The sequence below is a fragment of the Myodes glareolus genome, chromosome 20, assembly GCF_982192425.1.
Source record: "Myodes glareolus chromosome 20, mMyoGla1.1, whole genome shotgun sequence".
Taxonomy (NCBI): Eukaryota; Metazoa; Chordata; class Mammalia; order Rodentia; family Cricetidae; genus Myodes; species Myodes glareolus.
In genome coordinates, this window is record NC_142045.1 from 23,116,970 (window position 1) to 23,131,782 (window position 14,813).

Genomic DNA, 14,813 nt, shown 5'->3' on the forward strand with positions numbered 1-14,813 from the left:
AGCATCAGCACCCAAACATGCCTGAATGTGATGAGTTCCCACCTTCACCACAACTAATGTGGTCTACACTGCCATCTCTTTTGCCCAGATGGTCACCATGATCTCTGTAGTCTGCTAACTTCTGCCCATCACTTCATTGTACAGGTTTCCACAGTTTCCAGAACTCTTGTTGACTTGTGACTTTCTGCTTCAGAATGAAGAATAATACTGCTCAATATCCTACAAGTCAGGATCTCCATTGGCTGCTCTGTCCTCTCTGAATTATTGCTGACTGTCTGAGCAAGGGTGTGTTTTGCTGTGAAGAGATACCCTGATTATGGTAACTTTTATTAGAGAAACATTTAATTGGGGCGAGTTTTCAGTTTCAGAGGTTTAGGCCATTATTGTCGTGGCAGAAAGTATGGCGGTGTACAGGCAGACACGTGCTGGAGAAAGAGCTGAGAGTTCCACGTCTTGATCCTCAGGCAGCAGAAGGAGACTGTGTACCTCACTAGGCACAGCTTGAGCATATGAAACCTCAAAGCCTGCTCCTAGAGTAACACACTTCCTCCACCAAAACCACACCTTCTAATGGTGCCACTCCCTATGGGCCAAGCACTCAAACACATGAGACTATGGGGGAATTCCTATCCAAACCACCACACTGCCATTCTCTCCAATGACATGTCCCATTAGGTAGGTACATGGAACCCCTTGTGGTCCTTCAGTCATACTGAGGGCTCTCTTTTGTTGAGATCTTGCTCTTCTATAAGAGCTTGCCCCTTCATCACACCAGTCAGACTCTCCTCAAATGCTTCATGAGAGCTTTACTTCCCTGACTATTTCATATGAAAGGCAACCTCAATAATCATGACACTTTCTCTTTGCTTTATATTTATTCTCACCTCTTAGAACATTCACATATGTAAAAATTTTAATCATATTTTTATTTTTCCTCACACAAAGTGTAAGTGTTGGTGATTTGTTTCCTGATATGTATCCAAGCTCCTTAAATAATGTAACCAATAAATATCATTTTTACTTAAACATTGCTTGCTATTTTTAGGTTCTGCTTGTATGTACTATATATAAGCACTATATGTAAATATATATTATATATAAATTACACTATTATAATTAGTGGAAGGACATGATTAACCTGAATGCTCAAAAATAGATGAATAGAATAAAAAATGAGTAAGTATTCTATTTTAAAACAATAGAATACCATTGTCTTAAGAATAAAGACAATCTTATTTGCAACAACACAGATGAATCCAGAGATGTACTAATCAAAATAAGCCAGACACAAAAGGATTTACACTTTATGGTGTCACTGGCAAGCTGCAGGATTTGATTCTGAAGTGTTTTCCAAAGACTCGTGTATTGAAGGAGGTAAGGCATAGCTGGAGGAAGTATGACCCTGCCGGTGTGTCTTTGAAGCATCTTCCTGTCTGCCAGTCCTGGTCTGACCCCATCATTCTGCTTCCTATGGGCTTTGCCCTACCTCGGCCTCCCTCCCATGATGCCTTGCCTCACTATACAGAGTGCAGAGAAGCCAGAGGGGCAAGCAAGCCTGGAATAAAAGAATGTCCTAAAATACATCTTTGCTCCTTTAAAATCGTTTTTCTTGGCTATCTGTCTCAGCTATAAAACTCTGACTCACACGTGTGTGGAATCTCAAAAAGTTGAACTTACAGAGATAGAGGGTGAACTGTTGGTTATCAGGGACTGGGGTGGGTGGGAGGTTGATGAAACACTGACCCAAGGACCCTATTTTAATGAGAGAGAAGAGAATCAGGGTAGCGTAATTGTGGTGACCATTGTTCATGGTTGAACAGTGCATAGCGATAGATTTTCAGTGTTCTCATCGCAAAAACAGTGTTTGAGTAGCAGATAAGTTAAACACCTTGATTTAAGTGCCTGTGTTATAATATAATGTACTCCATAGATTTTTCCTTTTGAATTAAAATAATATATATAAATATAAACATATATATATGCAAGCAATGAATATGTATTGAAAGGGTGAATGCATAAACATAAAGTTTTACCATGAAGACATTAAAAGTGACACATACACACATACACAGGTACACTTTGCAATTTCTTCCTTTTTGGCATGGGAATTTGATCCTTTATCACGAGTCGCTGAAACAATCCTTGTGTCTCACCTGCTTTTCTGAGGACTCCCTGAAGGTCATTAAGTGCATGGTGTAAGGGCAGCGCCTATTCTCCCTCATCGATAGCAAATGTAAGTCAACCGCCATGCTCTCCCCCGCAAAGCAAGGCCACTTTGCTTTTCTAACCCACACAGAACTCCGGGCAGCCACCGCTAATTGAGTGGCCTTAGCAGGGAACCTGAAACCTGTTCATTATTCTGGATGCAAATGTAAACTTTCTTTGGTTATTGTTGGAGGCTTCATTACCAAAACTGACCAGCAGACAGGGGCCCATGGGGTAAGACAGACATCCCACACCACTTAAAGCTTGCCCAGCTTTGTTAGGAAGGGGCAAAGAAGGTACACTGTGCCGACTAATAGAAGCTACATATTTTATTAAAACCCCAGGGGGCAGTTTAAAAATGAAACCCTCAGTTCTGCCTCATACGTGCTTTATAAACCCCCGACTTAATTGGGTCATATTCCTTCTTAGAATCCTGAAGTCTAATCAATCACAGATCTCAGAGGCGCAAGCCCACTACAAATTGTTTGCTTCCTTCTTAATAATGAGAGCCTTTTGCAAGCCCCGCTCTGCAGCTCTTCTAGAGCGAGGCTGACTGTGTCAGACAGGGACACGTTGCTTCCAATCTCTTGCTGAATTGATAACTAGAGTCCATGATTCTAATGAGGTCTTTGGGCAAATAAGATGTTTATTATTGCCAGTTGGGCGAGGAAAGTGTAACTATAGTGGAAAATGAGCCTGAGAAATCCTAGAAGACCAGCATGCACCCTGTCATGTGTCTGGAAGGAAGAATTTCCTGGTGGTAAGCTTGTTTGATGGGTGAGGGAATTCACCAACCCAAATTCTCTTTCTGGTGTCTGGTTACAGAGCTAGACTTGGAGATAGTTTCAAGTTTAACTCCTCTGCCAAGAACTGGGCTTCAAAACTTGAATCTTGCCATGGAGGTAAGAGGAAAGTTGAGCTTCTTGGAAAAAACTTTTCCTTATTCAGATTTAATATATCTGCAGTCTTGGACTTCAAGGTACCTGGCATAATTGTTATGTGCATTAATTGAGGTAGTGGCCTCATGTTGGTATCTTAGTATCAAGAAATGCCTCCTAGTACAGCTGTAATTAAATTCCATACCACCATACCACTTCAAGTTGACTTTGGCACAAGGGAGAAAGTTAATAGGATATCCATTAACATTTTAATTAGTCTTTTGTTGGTTGCTGACCCCTGATGGAATAATTTGTTAAATGGAACAAGGGTGCATCTGTTCATTGTTCACTGTGTTTGCCCTGCTCTCTTTGAAGGATTCTCCACGGCTTCACAGTTACATTTTCTGATTCATTTAATCTTCTACTGAAGCCTCGAAGAATTGACAGACTGTCTCAGCACCCGGCAGGGAACAATGTTCAGTTGACAAATGTTGTCTCAGAACATCACATTGTTACTTGTTTGGATTGTCAGACTTTAGAAGACATTTTAAAAGTTTATATTCCTACATATAGGAGTTTTAATTTTCCTTCAATTCATACAGATAGTGTGATCTGTTCAAACTTCCTTGTAATGAAGTTTGTTACGTAATTCTGTCGTAGTTACGAGTGGACAAAATGTTTTCAAGAATATAATTGAGAGAAAACAACACGATCAATTTAGCCTGAAAGTGCACACAAAATGGCTCAGAGGAAAGTTCTTACAGAAAGCTTGAAACCCAGCGACCCCTTCGTACCCACACGATAGAAGGAAGGATTGCGTTTACTCCTGCAGGTTGCACTCTAACCTCCACATGTGTCTCCCTTCAATAAATAACAAATACGCTGAAAAACAATGAATTGAATGTCCATTTTAATATCACAAATGCATTAAAGGCTTCATTCTATTTTCTTATTGTACATCATACAATTAGAATGGTATGCTAATATATAGAGCAGAATTAATGTCATCTAAAATCCTTTCCCTTTAACCTGGAGTTCTCATTTCACCACGGAGGTGCCCACCCTTCTAAGGGGATGGGCAAGCCTCCTCAGTCAGTATCCTACATTAGCATATTTTTCCGTCTTCTTAGCCACTATTCTTGGACACGGCTACCAGCTTTACCTTTTCCTCTATGGGTGTTTTCCCTGCTTTGTATTTTTGCAGTGGAGGATTTCAGAGGCTGACCTTGGACAGTATCAAATGAATGACCAGTGGTGGGCCTCTCCTCCTTTAGCTACACACGCTGACTTCTCACGAGGTGGGAAGACTAATCTTTCCAGACAGGCATTTGCATGCAAAAATATAATATTAGAAACCATTAATAGTAGCAGATAATTTCTAACGAGGCAGAGAATTACATCTCCTTTGTATGCTGTTTAAAAAGTAAAGTTTTGTTTTCCTTTTGTTTTTTTTTTTGGTTTTTGGTTGTTTTGTTTTGTTTTGTTTTGTTTTTGTTTTTGTTCTGTTTTGTTTTTCAAGACAAGGTTTCTCTGTAGTTTTGGAGCCTGTCCTGGAATTAGCTTTTATAGACCACGTTGGCCTCGAACTCACAGAGATCCACCTGCCTCTACCTCCTGAGTGCTGGTATTAAAGGCATGTGCCACCATTGCCTGACAAAAAATTAAAGTTTTATGTGTGTGTGTGTGTGTGTGTATACATATATATGAGATAAAAATTTTTACATATTCATTTAACAACCAACCATTTGAGTACTCACTATATGCTAATTATTGGGCTACTAGTTGAAGTTAAGATGCATAAAGTTAGAGTTCATCTCCTTAAAAACCTGCCTGATTGCATCAACATGGGAAGCCATTTAAGTATTTACTGTTGCTCTTAAGCCGGTTATAACCTTAATAGCTATTAAAAGGCTGCATAAGTGCAGAACCACCAAGGTCTTTTGAGGCTAAACAAGAATGAGAGAAGGGAAGGCTGGCCAGGTAAACCGCCCCCATCATGACCTGTAAATGCCTTGCTCAGGTCTTGGGGATCTGGCTGTGGGTGACAGGGAGTGTAAGTGGATCATCTCTGTAGTGTAGGAAGCTTTTCTTCATGACTGTGTAGGAGAGAGGAGAGACACAAGGAGCTTTGAGAGAGGAGCGCAGAAATCCAGCAAGAAATCAACAAGCTCTAGGAGACTTCTGTGGTTTTACAAAGGAAGAGACAGATTTGGTGGAAATTAGGTAGAGATAGCATTCACAACTCAAAAGATGATTCTGGAAATGGCTAAGGACATTCGCTGTTAGGAATGTAATGTGGATGACCAAGGCTTCAGTTTGAGCGACATTGAACTTGCAAAATATCCAGACTGATGAATCCTGTCTGTGCGTGTATGCTCCTGTGTGTGTGCGCACGCACACGTATTTGTGTGTGTTTCTCAGTGTATATATTTGTATATCTGTGTGTGTCTGTGTAGTTCTCTGTGTGTGTGCATGCGCACACACACGTGCGAGTAGGTGTATGTGTGGAGGTCAAAGGAAAACTTGTTGGCATTGATTTTTTCCCCTTCTACTGTATGAGTCTCAGGGATTGAATTCAGGTGGTCTAGCTTGTCAGCCATCACCTTTACCTGCTGAGTTATCTCACTAGCCCAGGCTGGTAAATCTTCTGGTACTTTAATCTTTGAAACAATGCTACTAAAATTATAATTACTATCCTGGTGGATGTGCAGTGACTCCATTATAAATCTTCGTTGCTTTCGCAGCTATGTACAAAGAGTGAGAGAGGAAATGGGCAACGGGCCCTGGAAATCTGTGCTTCCCTAACTTTATTTGCTGAAAATCACATCCAGATACCAAGATAACTAGATTACGCTATCTCATCTTAAAAGGTTCACTTCAGTAAAATGTGACTCAGCCATGGACTTTTAGGGCCAATGTTGACGAAGTAATTTGATACTCAAATAATAATCACCTATTAATTGCTGATTGTGGCCAGATACTGGAATGAACTCTTTCCAAGGAATTAACTATTTAACCCTCGCTTTGTTAAACAGATACGGTTGTTATCAGATCTGTTGCCTACATCACCCAGTCACTGTGGGTAAATATCAGACAAGACCTACCGCCTGGCTCCAGAATTCATTCATTGATTTTTATATTCTGTCTCTCCAGCTGGGGCCCTATAGTAAGATTCTGGAGGTTTAGGAAGGAATAGAAAGAGAAAAGAAGAAAATCAAATCACAAGCCCATTAAAGTTTATCTTTGGCCATCACGGAGGCACAGTTGGCCTAGGAGATCCATCCTGTGGCCTCTACATGGCACACACAGTAGCATGGTGGGTTCCACACTGAGTGACATGTTTACTCAGTGGAAGACATGCGTCACTGATACTCGGCTCCATCTCTAACAACACTGAATCATTCATTGGTTTTTTTTTCCTGAGGTCCTGTCTGAGACCTGAGCTCCCTCCCATAAGACAACCTCAATTATTTGGAGACAGCTATCATGATCAGTAGATCTATTTTTCTGCCAGCGGAAAATTCCCACTTTTCTGTCTGTTTCTCACATTTTATGGTTTTGAGTGGTTTAATGGTCTATCCTGTGCTTTCAAAGATATCTGCTGCAATTTCCTTCAAAATCCCACAATAGTAACTTTACCATAAATAGGAGCATTTTATTCATAATTATTTAGTAATCTCTGCATTTACAGTATATATATCTTTGTAAGAATGGACCTTTGTAAGAAATGTTTCCTTATGACAAATATTCCTTATTCTATTTCATGCTCAAATTTCTAAATTCATTAATCAAAATTACTGTCATGGTAATACCAACAAAACAGTCACATATCAACAATATGAGTAATCCTATAACAGAGAAAAGTGAAATAATATTTATGCATGTAAGTTAACTCAATGATATTTATGTCTTCCTTTATTTACAATTTATTGCTCTCCTCTTCGATGTCTAGCCTTAGTTTTTCTTGTGAAAACAACATAAATCATTACGGACACAAAATTAAATGTTTCAGTAGGTTGCTGATGGATGAAAGACACAGGTTCTATTATCAACGATCAAATTCTCAGCCTTCAAGCAAATTTAAACAGTGAATGATATTTTTAAAATGAAACTGAACTACTTACAGTCAAAAGTTGGCACACTATGAACACCCCCAAATTCAGACACTGTAATGCCTGACAGCCCTTCTTAGCAGCAAGTCACAGCTCCATCCGGTGTACCTCTGGCCACGGCAGACAAAAACTCCTGTTGAACAAGGGAAGCCCTCTCCTCAACCACAAATGATGACAGTCAACGGCCAGCATTCATTCCTGGTGAGGGGGCTATACCACTGTTCCGAGGCTGAAACCCACAGGCTTTTGTAACACAGACACATTCCACATAGCCCCAACTCTGGTCTTCTGAGTCCTGGCTCCAAGAATGCCTCTGTGTTCTCATTTCAGGGATTTCTGAAGTTGTAAATTCCATGCCCGGCATTTTCACTCCCACGAATAAAAGGCTGTCATGTCTTTGGAGGAGATGTTTTTACTTTGTTGGGACACCCTGTCCCTGCCTGTCCTCCAGACTGTCTTGATGCTAAGGTCATTTTTGCAGTTCCTTGAAGACCAATGTGTTCCTTTCTTTGCCTTAGTTCCAGTCTATTCTGGCTGGTTACTGAGAGAGGGCACAGATATTTCATGTTCAGGATCCTATCTTCCCTGTCAGCACTCCCCAACAAATTTCTCTCAAAAGCTTCCCAGTAAAATGTTCTTTTCAGCCATTGCTTCACTTGATTATAATTCTTGAAGCTATTTTAAAGCAAATCTTATCCATAGATTCTAAATAAAGCTAAGAGACAGAATGGATATTAAGGACTGAAGTCTGTGTTTGATTTGTCCCATGATCTATAACGTTCCGTGAAACAGACGTTATGCTTTAGGCTGAAAAATTAGTGTTCCTTTGAAGTAATAACATTACTATATGTGATCTTTGAAAAGTTGCTAGTTTATGATAGAGACTTTGTGAAAATTGCTAGTGCCTGCTGTAGTCTGAATGTTTGTTTCTGATACGAAATTCACCACATAGAATGCTAACCCCTGAGCTTACCAGGGGCCTTTGAGAGGGGATTGGGTCAGAAGAGCTTAGGCACTTATTGGATTAGTGGCCTTTCAAAAGATATCCCAGGGAATTGGTCCAGGCAACACACATGGACCTAGAAAGTGCTCTTTACTACATCGCCAGAAGACTAGCTCCTTGATTTTGTACTTTGCATCTTCTAAAAATATAGAAAAAAAATCTTCTGTTGTTCACAAATTACCCAGCTTAAAGTATGGCTGATTTGCCTTATTCATGACTTCTTTATTTCTGGATTAAACTAACTGGAGATTGAAAGGTATTTGAAAGAATAGACTATGTTGTGAACACATATAGATTCGTTTCTTTGCTATCACTCTCTAAATGCTAGAACAATTATTTACATAACATTTATATCAGATTATGTCTGACAAGTCACAGAGGTGACTTAAAATACACAAGAGGATATTAAGATATTAATGTTTTAAGATGACTTAACATACATAAAGGATATAGATGAATGTAGGTGAACTCTGCACTATTTTATATCATCATCCATAAAGCTTGATATTCAAAGACTGGGGTCCTCAAAGCTGGAACTGGGCCCCTGTGGATTCTGAGGAATAACCTTGTTGTGTTATAGCAGCCCAAATGAATAGCCTTTTTAAGAAAGGATCCAAAACGGCTTCTGTATTATTTTTCTTGTTTCTATGACAAAATACCTGACTGTATTAGTCACTTGTCTTAATGCTGGAGGAAAATGTCTGACGAGTGCAGCTCAAAGCAGGAACAGTTTACAGTCCATCTTCTCAAGGAAGGTGTGGAAGCAGAAGCCTGAGGTGGCTGGTCACACAGTGCCGAAGGCCAGCTAACCTTCTCCTTATTTAGTCCAGAGCCCCAGCCTGTGGGACTATTCTTCCCACACTTATGGTGAGTATTCCCCTCCTTACTCAGTCCAATCTAGTCAACCCCACACAGGCATCTCCAGAGGACAAACTGATCTAGATACCCCCTTACCTATTAGCTCACTAACTGAGTCTAGACCAGTCAAGTCAACAATTATAATAAACCAATAGGTCCACAAAAGCAAGTTTAGGAGAAAAGGCTTTCTTTGGTTCTGAGTTTGAAGCACAGTCCGTCAGGGTGGAGAGGTGACTATGATGGGGTCATGAGACAGTCACATTGCGTCAGCAGTCAGGAAGCACACAGCTGAATGCTCAGACTCAGCCCACATTCTCCTCCTATTGTCCAGGACCCTGACTCACGGAGTGATGCTGCTCACATTTAGGTCTTCCCTCCTCAGGTCACCTAATCTAGAAATCCTCCTACATATGTGCCAAGGGATTTGTCTCCTGAGCCTAGATCCTGTTCAGCTGGTCATCAATATAGACCGACCTTCATTCCTTCCTTCTTTCCTTCCTTCCTTCCTTCCTTCCTTCCTTCCTTCCTTCCTTCCTTCCTCCCTCCCTCCCTCCCTCCCTCCCTCCCTCCCTCCTCCTCCTCCTTCTCTCTCTCTCTCTCTCTCTCTCTTTCTTTCTCCTGACTTACGTATCAGCATCTGAAAACAATATAGCAATCAACAATTCAAGAAATACTGGCATCTCGGCCTAGATCTTTTTCAACTTTCAGAACTGAAAGGAAGTAGTGGTTTAGGTCATGCCATCTTCAGAACACCATTAAAGCGGTCCAGGTGACTGAAACCCCTTGAGAGGCAGACTTGAAGAGAGACACATCCACAAACACCTTTTATAGCTAATATAAGGACTTCCTTCTTCTGTCTTTTCTTCATTCTTTTTCTATCCTTCTCTGATTTTTATTCTATCTCTTTCTTTCCTATTCCATTAACCCCCTGTTATACTTTAAAGTTTTTTCCAGCTTCTTTTGAGAGCATCTGTTTTCCTCCATTTCATTATTAACTGGTCCTCTAGCTTCCTTTTACATTCTTCAAAAGTTGCTAAATTCACAACATTCCACTTTTTTATTGACAAATATTTGCTTATGCTATAGGCACTCAAAAACATGCAAACAATCAAAAAGTTCTGCCCTTGTGGAAAGCTTTCTTAGTGGGACAAACTTTACAGAGAGAAAGATAAACCTATGATAAAATTGTAAGTATTATAAGGAATGGAAAAATATATAAGGTGCATAGAGACTATAGACGAGAAATAATTTCGGCTACATATTGGACTCCTTGAAGAAGGTGGTAGGGCCACATGTGAGGAAGAAGCTTTCCAAGCTGGGGACAAGCTTAGGGACAAAAGTTCAAAGTGACTACATGTCTAATGCTTGAAAGGACAAGAAAGCAGAGTTGACAGAGAGGCTGTAAACAGCACTGAGATACGATGAATTTGAAAATGCAGAAAGTTCAGTCTTGCAGAGGCTTAAGAAACTGTTACAAGGTCCCTGTTTTTGCTTTGAGTGAGGCTGGATGTCACTGAGGACTTCACATCATGACAATTGGTTTATACAATTACATGGGTGGCTTTGATAAGCCACAGCAGAATAAGGAAGAATTGAGGAGGTTAGTTGTAAGGCTAGTCTTTCAGACAAATCCCTACACTCATGACCAGGACTCTGAAGACCTCAACCTGAGTCTTAGACACTGAGGTCAGAGATTAGTCAATTTTTCATTAGTTTTTCTCCACGTAAAGATTTTTGCTAGGTTGCAGTTCATACACAGTATGGCTTCAGTCTGCAGCTCTGTAATTCTTTTTCTGCTTGGGTTTTAATTCTAGGGAAGAACTGACATCTATTTTTTTCCTATTCTTTTTTGTTTTTCTTTTTTAACTTTTATTTTTTTTATGTGCACTGGTGCTTTGCCTGCATGTATGTCTGCGCGAGGGTGTCAGATCTTGGAGTTACAGACAGTTGTGAGTTGCCATGTGGGTGCTGGGAACTGAACCCGGATCCTCTGGAAGAGCAGTCGGAGCTCTTAACCGCTGAGCCATCTCTCCAGTCTCCTGCTATTCTTTTTTGAATAAAGAAGTATTTGAAAATACTCAACTGATTTTTAAAAGGAAAAAAGTCTATGCACATCTCATGGGCAATCTAATTTCCAGAAACCTGAGGTGGGGAGGTTAAACAGGATTGAACAAGGTACAGTCTTTAAGGTTTGTATATCACCCCAGAAGAAGGAAAGTTGCCTAATATGTATTTGTAAGGATATGACTTATTAATTAGGAAGCCAAATCAAGGTTTCACTTTAACACATGGAGAAGCAAGTATGGCTTAGAGAACCTCTCACTGAACAGGGCAATGGAGTTAGTTTTGCTGTCTCTTCATTTATTTGACTACAAACATAAATTTGTGGATTTGAATTCACTATGTCATTCTTGGCCTGAAGGACAGAGAAAGACCTTTCACCTTCCATAGAAACCAGTACGGTGGGAAGAGGAAGTAAGCTGGGGAAGTATCCTCTTGAGTTCTGTAAAATTCTCAGAGCAAGAGGACTGTCACTCGGTGCCAGACACAGCTAAAAACCAACGTACAGTCTATTTGGGAATTGTCAAATTTCTTGCGAATTCTGTGTCTAGTTGGAGTTATCCTCTCTCTTCCTTTTCTACCTATCCCTTTCTTTCCTTTCCTTCCCCTGTCCTCATTTTCCTTTCTCTTTTCTTCCAGGCAAGTATCACTCTTTAACATAGGCTAAGTTAGAACTCAAGGCACTCCTCCGTTCAGTTTGCACAGTGTTATGGTTACAGCTATTAGCCACCACGGCCACTGACCAGGTAGTTTTTCTTAATGTCCTCTTATGTGTAGAACTCCACAACTCTCCCCATTTGATGATAACACCATTAAGTGGGGCTTTTATCTTTGCTAGTGTGCTGGCTACTTATATATCAATTTGACACAAATTAGAGTCATCAGAATGGAGACTTCTCAGTTGAGAAATTGCTTCCATAAGATTGGGCTGTAGACAAGTTTGTAGGGCATTTTCTTAATCAGCAACTGATGGCAGGGTGGCGGGGGGCTCTTTGTGTGTGATGCCATTCATGGGCTGGTGGTCTTGGGTTCTATAAAAAAAGAAGAAACTAGACTTTAAAATGCTAATTAACCCAATTAAAAATTGGGGTACTGATCTGAACAGAGAATTCTCAACTGAAGAAGTTCAAATGGCCAACAGACAGTTAAGGTCATGCTCAACCTCCTTAGCGATCAGGGAAATGCAAATCAAAACAACTTTGAGATACCATCTTATACCTGTCAGAATGGCTAAACTCAAAAACACCAATGATAGCCTTTGCTGGAGAGGATGTGAAGTAAGGGGAACACTCATCCATTGGTGGTGGGAATGCAAACTTGTGCAACCACTTTGGAAATCAGTGTGGCGGTTTCTCAGGAAATTCAGGATCAATCTACCCCAGGATCCAGCAATACCACTCCTGGAAATATACAAAAGAGATTCCCTATCATACTACAAAGGCATTTGTTCAACTATGTTCATAGCAGCAATATTTGTAATAGCCAGAACCTGGAAACAACCTAGATACCCCTCAATGGAAGAATGGATAAAGAAAATGTGGAATATTTCGCATTAGAGTACTACTCAGCAGTAAAAAACAATGAAATCTTGAATTTTGCATGCAAATGAGGTAACCCAGACCCAAAAAGATAAATATGGTATGTCCTCACTCATTAGTGAATTATAGCCATAAGTAAAGGACATTGAGCCTATAATTCATGATCCTAGAGAAGCTAAATAGGAAGGTGAACCTCCCCCCACCAAAAAAAAACCATGTAGTTATCCTCCTGGATATTGGAAGTATACAAGATTTCCAGGAAAAAATTGAGAGCATGGGGGTGGGGGTGGGATGAGGGTAAGGGGAGATGGGGAGAAAGAAGTGAGAAGGGGAGGATGGGGAGAGTTTGGGGCAATGGGACAGTTGGGATGGAGGAGGAGTGGATATGGGAGCAGGGAAGTATATATCTTAATTAAGGGAGCCATTTGAGGGTTGGCAAGAGACTGGATCTAGAGGGGTTCCCAGGTGTCCAAGGAGATGTCCCCAGCTTGTTCCTTGAGCAGCTGAGGAGAGGACGCCTGAACTGGCCTTATACTATAGCCACTCTGATGAATATCTTGCATATCACCATAGAACCTTCATCTGGTGATGGATGGAGATAGAGACAGAGACCCACACTAGAGCATTGGACTGAGCTCCCAAGGTACAAATGAGAAGCAGAAGGAGAGAGAACATGAGCAAGGAAGTCAGGGCCATGAGGGGTACGCCCACCCACTGTGACAGTGGGGCTGATCTAATGGAAATTCACCAAGACCAGCTGGACTGGGACTGATGGAGCATGTGATCAAACCGGACTCTCTGAACATGGCTGACATGGAGGGCTGACTGAGAAGCCAAGGACAATGACACTGGGTTTTGATTCTACTGCATGTACTGGCTTTGTGGGAACCTAGTCTGTTTGGATTCTCACCTTCCTAGACTTGGATGGAGTGGGGAGAACCTTGGACTTCCCACAGGGCAGGGAACCCTGACTGCTCCTTGGACTGAAGAGGGAGGGGAAGGGGTATGGGGGAGGGGGAGGGAAATGGGAGGAGGGGAGGAGGTGAAAATTTGTAATAATAATAACAAAAGAACAAAAAAAAAGCAGGCTAAGAAAACCATGGGGAAAAGGCCAGGAGCCAGCATTCTTCATGGCCTTTGTATCAACTCCTGCCTCCAGAGTCCTGTCCTAATTCAGTTGCTGCCCTGACTTCCGGTGATGATGAACAGTGATGTGGAAGCATAGGGCAAACAAACTCTTTTGTCCACAACTTGCTTTGGTCATAGTGGTCATATCACAGCAATAGTAACCCTAATTAAGATCGTCAGTAATAAGTGTGATTTAATCCATACAGAGGTAGGCTAGGTATCTCTGGCCAAGTTCTCCAAATTTTTGAAAGGCCAGGAAAACACTAAAGAGATCACCCAGGCCTGTGTGTAGATTCCACTGTGTTCATCCATACAAGAACTGTGAGGGCTATAGTTCTGTCTTCACTCTCATAACTTGTCCTGTTGGGAACGTAGTGTATATGGGGAAGGGAAAGACCACAACAAGGTAGTGAAGTCCTTAATTGTGCTTTGGTTGATGAGAAGAGCTTGTACCAGCCACAGGATCTGATGAGAAGAACATGTACCAGCCACAGGATGCTCACATCTGTGGATTTCTGAGAACTATTGTTAAAAGTCCTGTCACAAATTGCGGTGTGATTCCTAGTCTCTAATCTCTAGAATTTTTCACCTCAGTTTCTTTCCTATATAAAAACAATCTAATGAAATTGTCTAGAAAGAGTTTGCTAGGCCTCCATGAGAGTCAATGATTCTATACCAGAGCTGATCTGAGTAATTCTGAGGCTTGTTCAAGAGGGACTACCAGTTATATATGATGACTGGATCTTCCCCAAATTCGTACGTTGGAGACTTAACCCTCGTATCCTAGATAGTGACTATTCTTGGAGGTGAGGGCCTTGAAAGAAGCAACTCATGTAAGAAGAGGTTCCCTGGATGGTCCCTAGTGCAGTGTGACCACTATCCTTCAGGGAAGAGACATCAGGACTGACAACAACAGAGGAAAGGCCACGGGAGTACACAGTGAGGAGGTAGCCACTCCTCCTGTCTGAAAACCTGGAGCCACCTAGACCTTGAAACTTACAGTCAGAGTTGCAAAAAATCAGCCCCTGCT

At 41.1% G+C, this 14,813-nt stretch overlaps 1 protein-coding gene across 1 annotated transcript in view; it reads right to left on the reverse strand.

Annotated features, from left to right (window-relative positions):
- Mme (membrane metalloendopeptidase) overlaps window positions 1-7,461 on the reverse strand; it is a 132,245-nt gene extending 124,784 nt beyond the window's left edge. Inside the window, exon 1 of the mRNA XM_087899473.1 lies at window positions 7,208-7,461. The gene's annotated coding sequence lies outside the window, so the exon portion shown is untranslated. The remainder of the gene's footprint in view (window positions 1-7,207) is intronic.
- Between the last annotated feature and the right edge of the window lie 7,352 nt (window positions 7,462-14,813).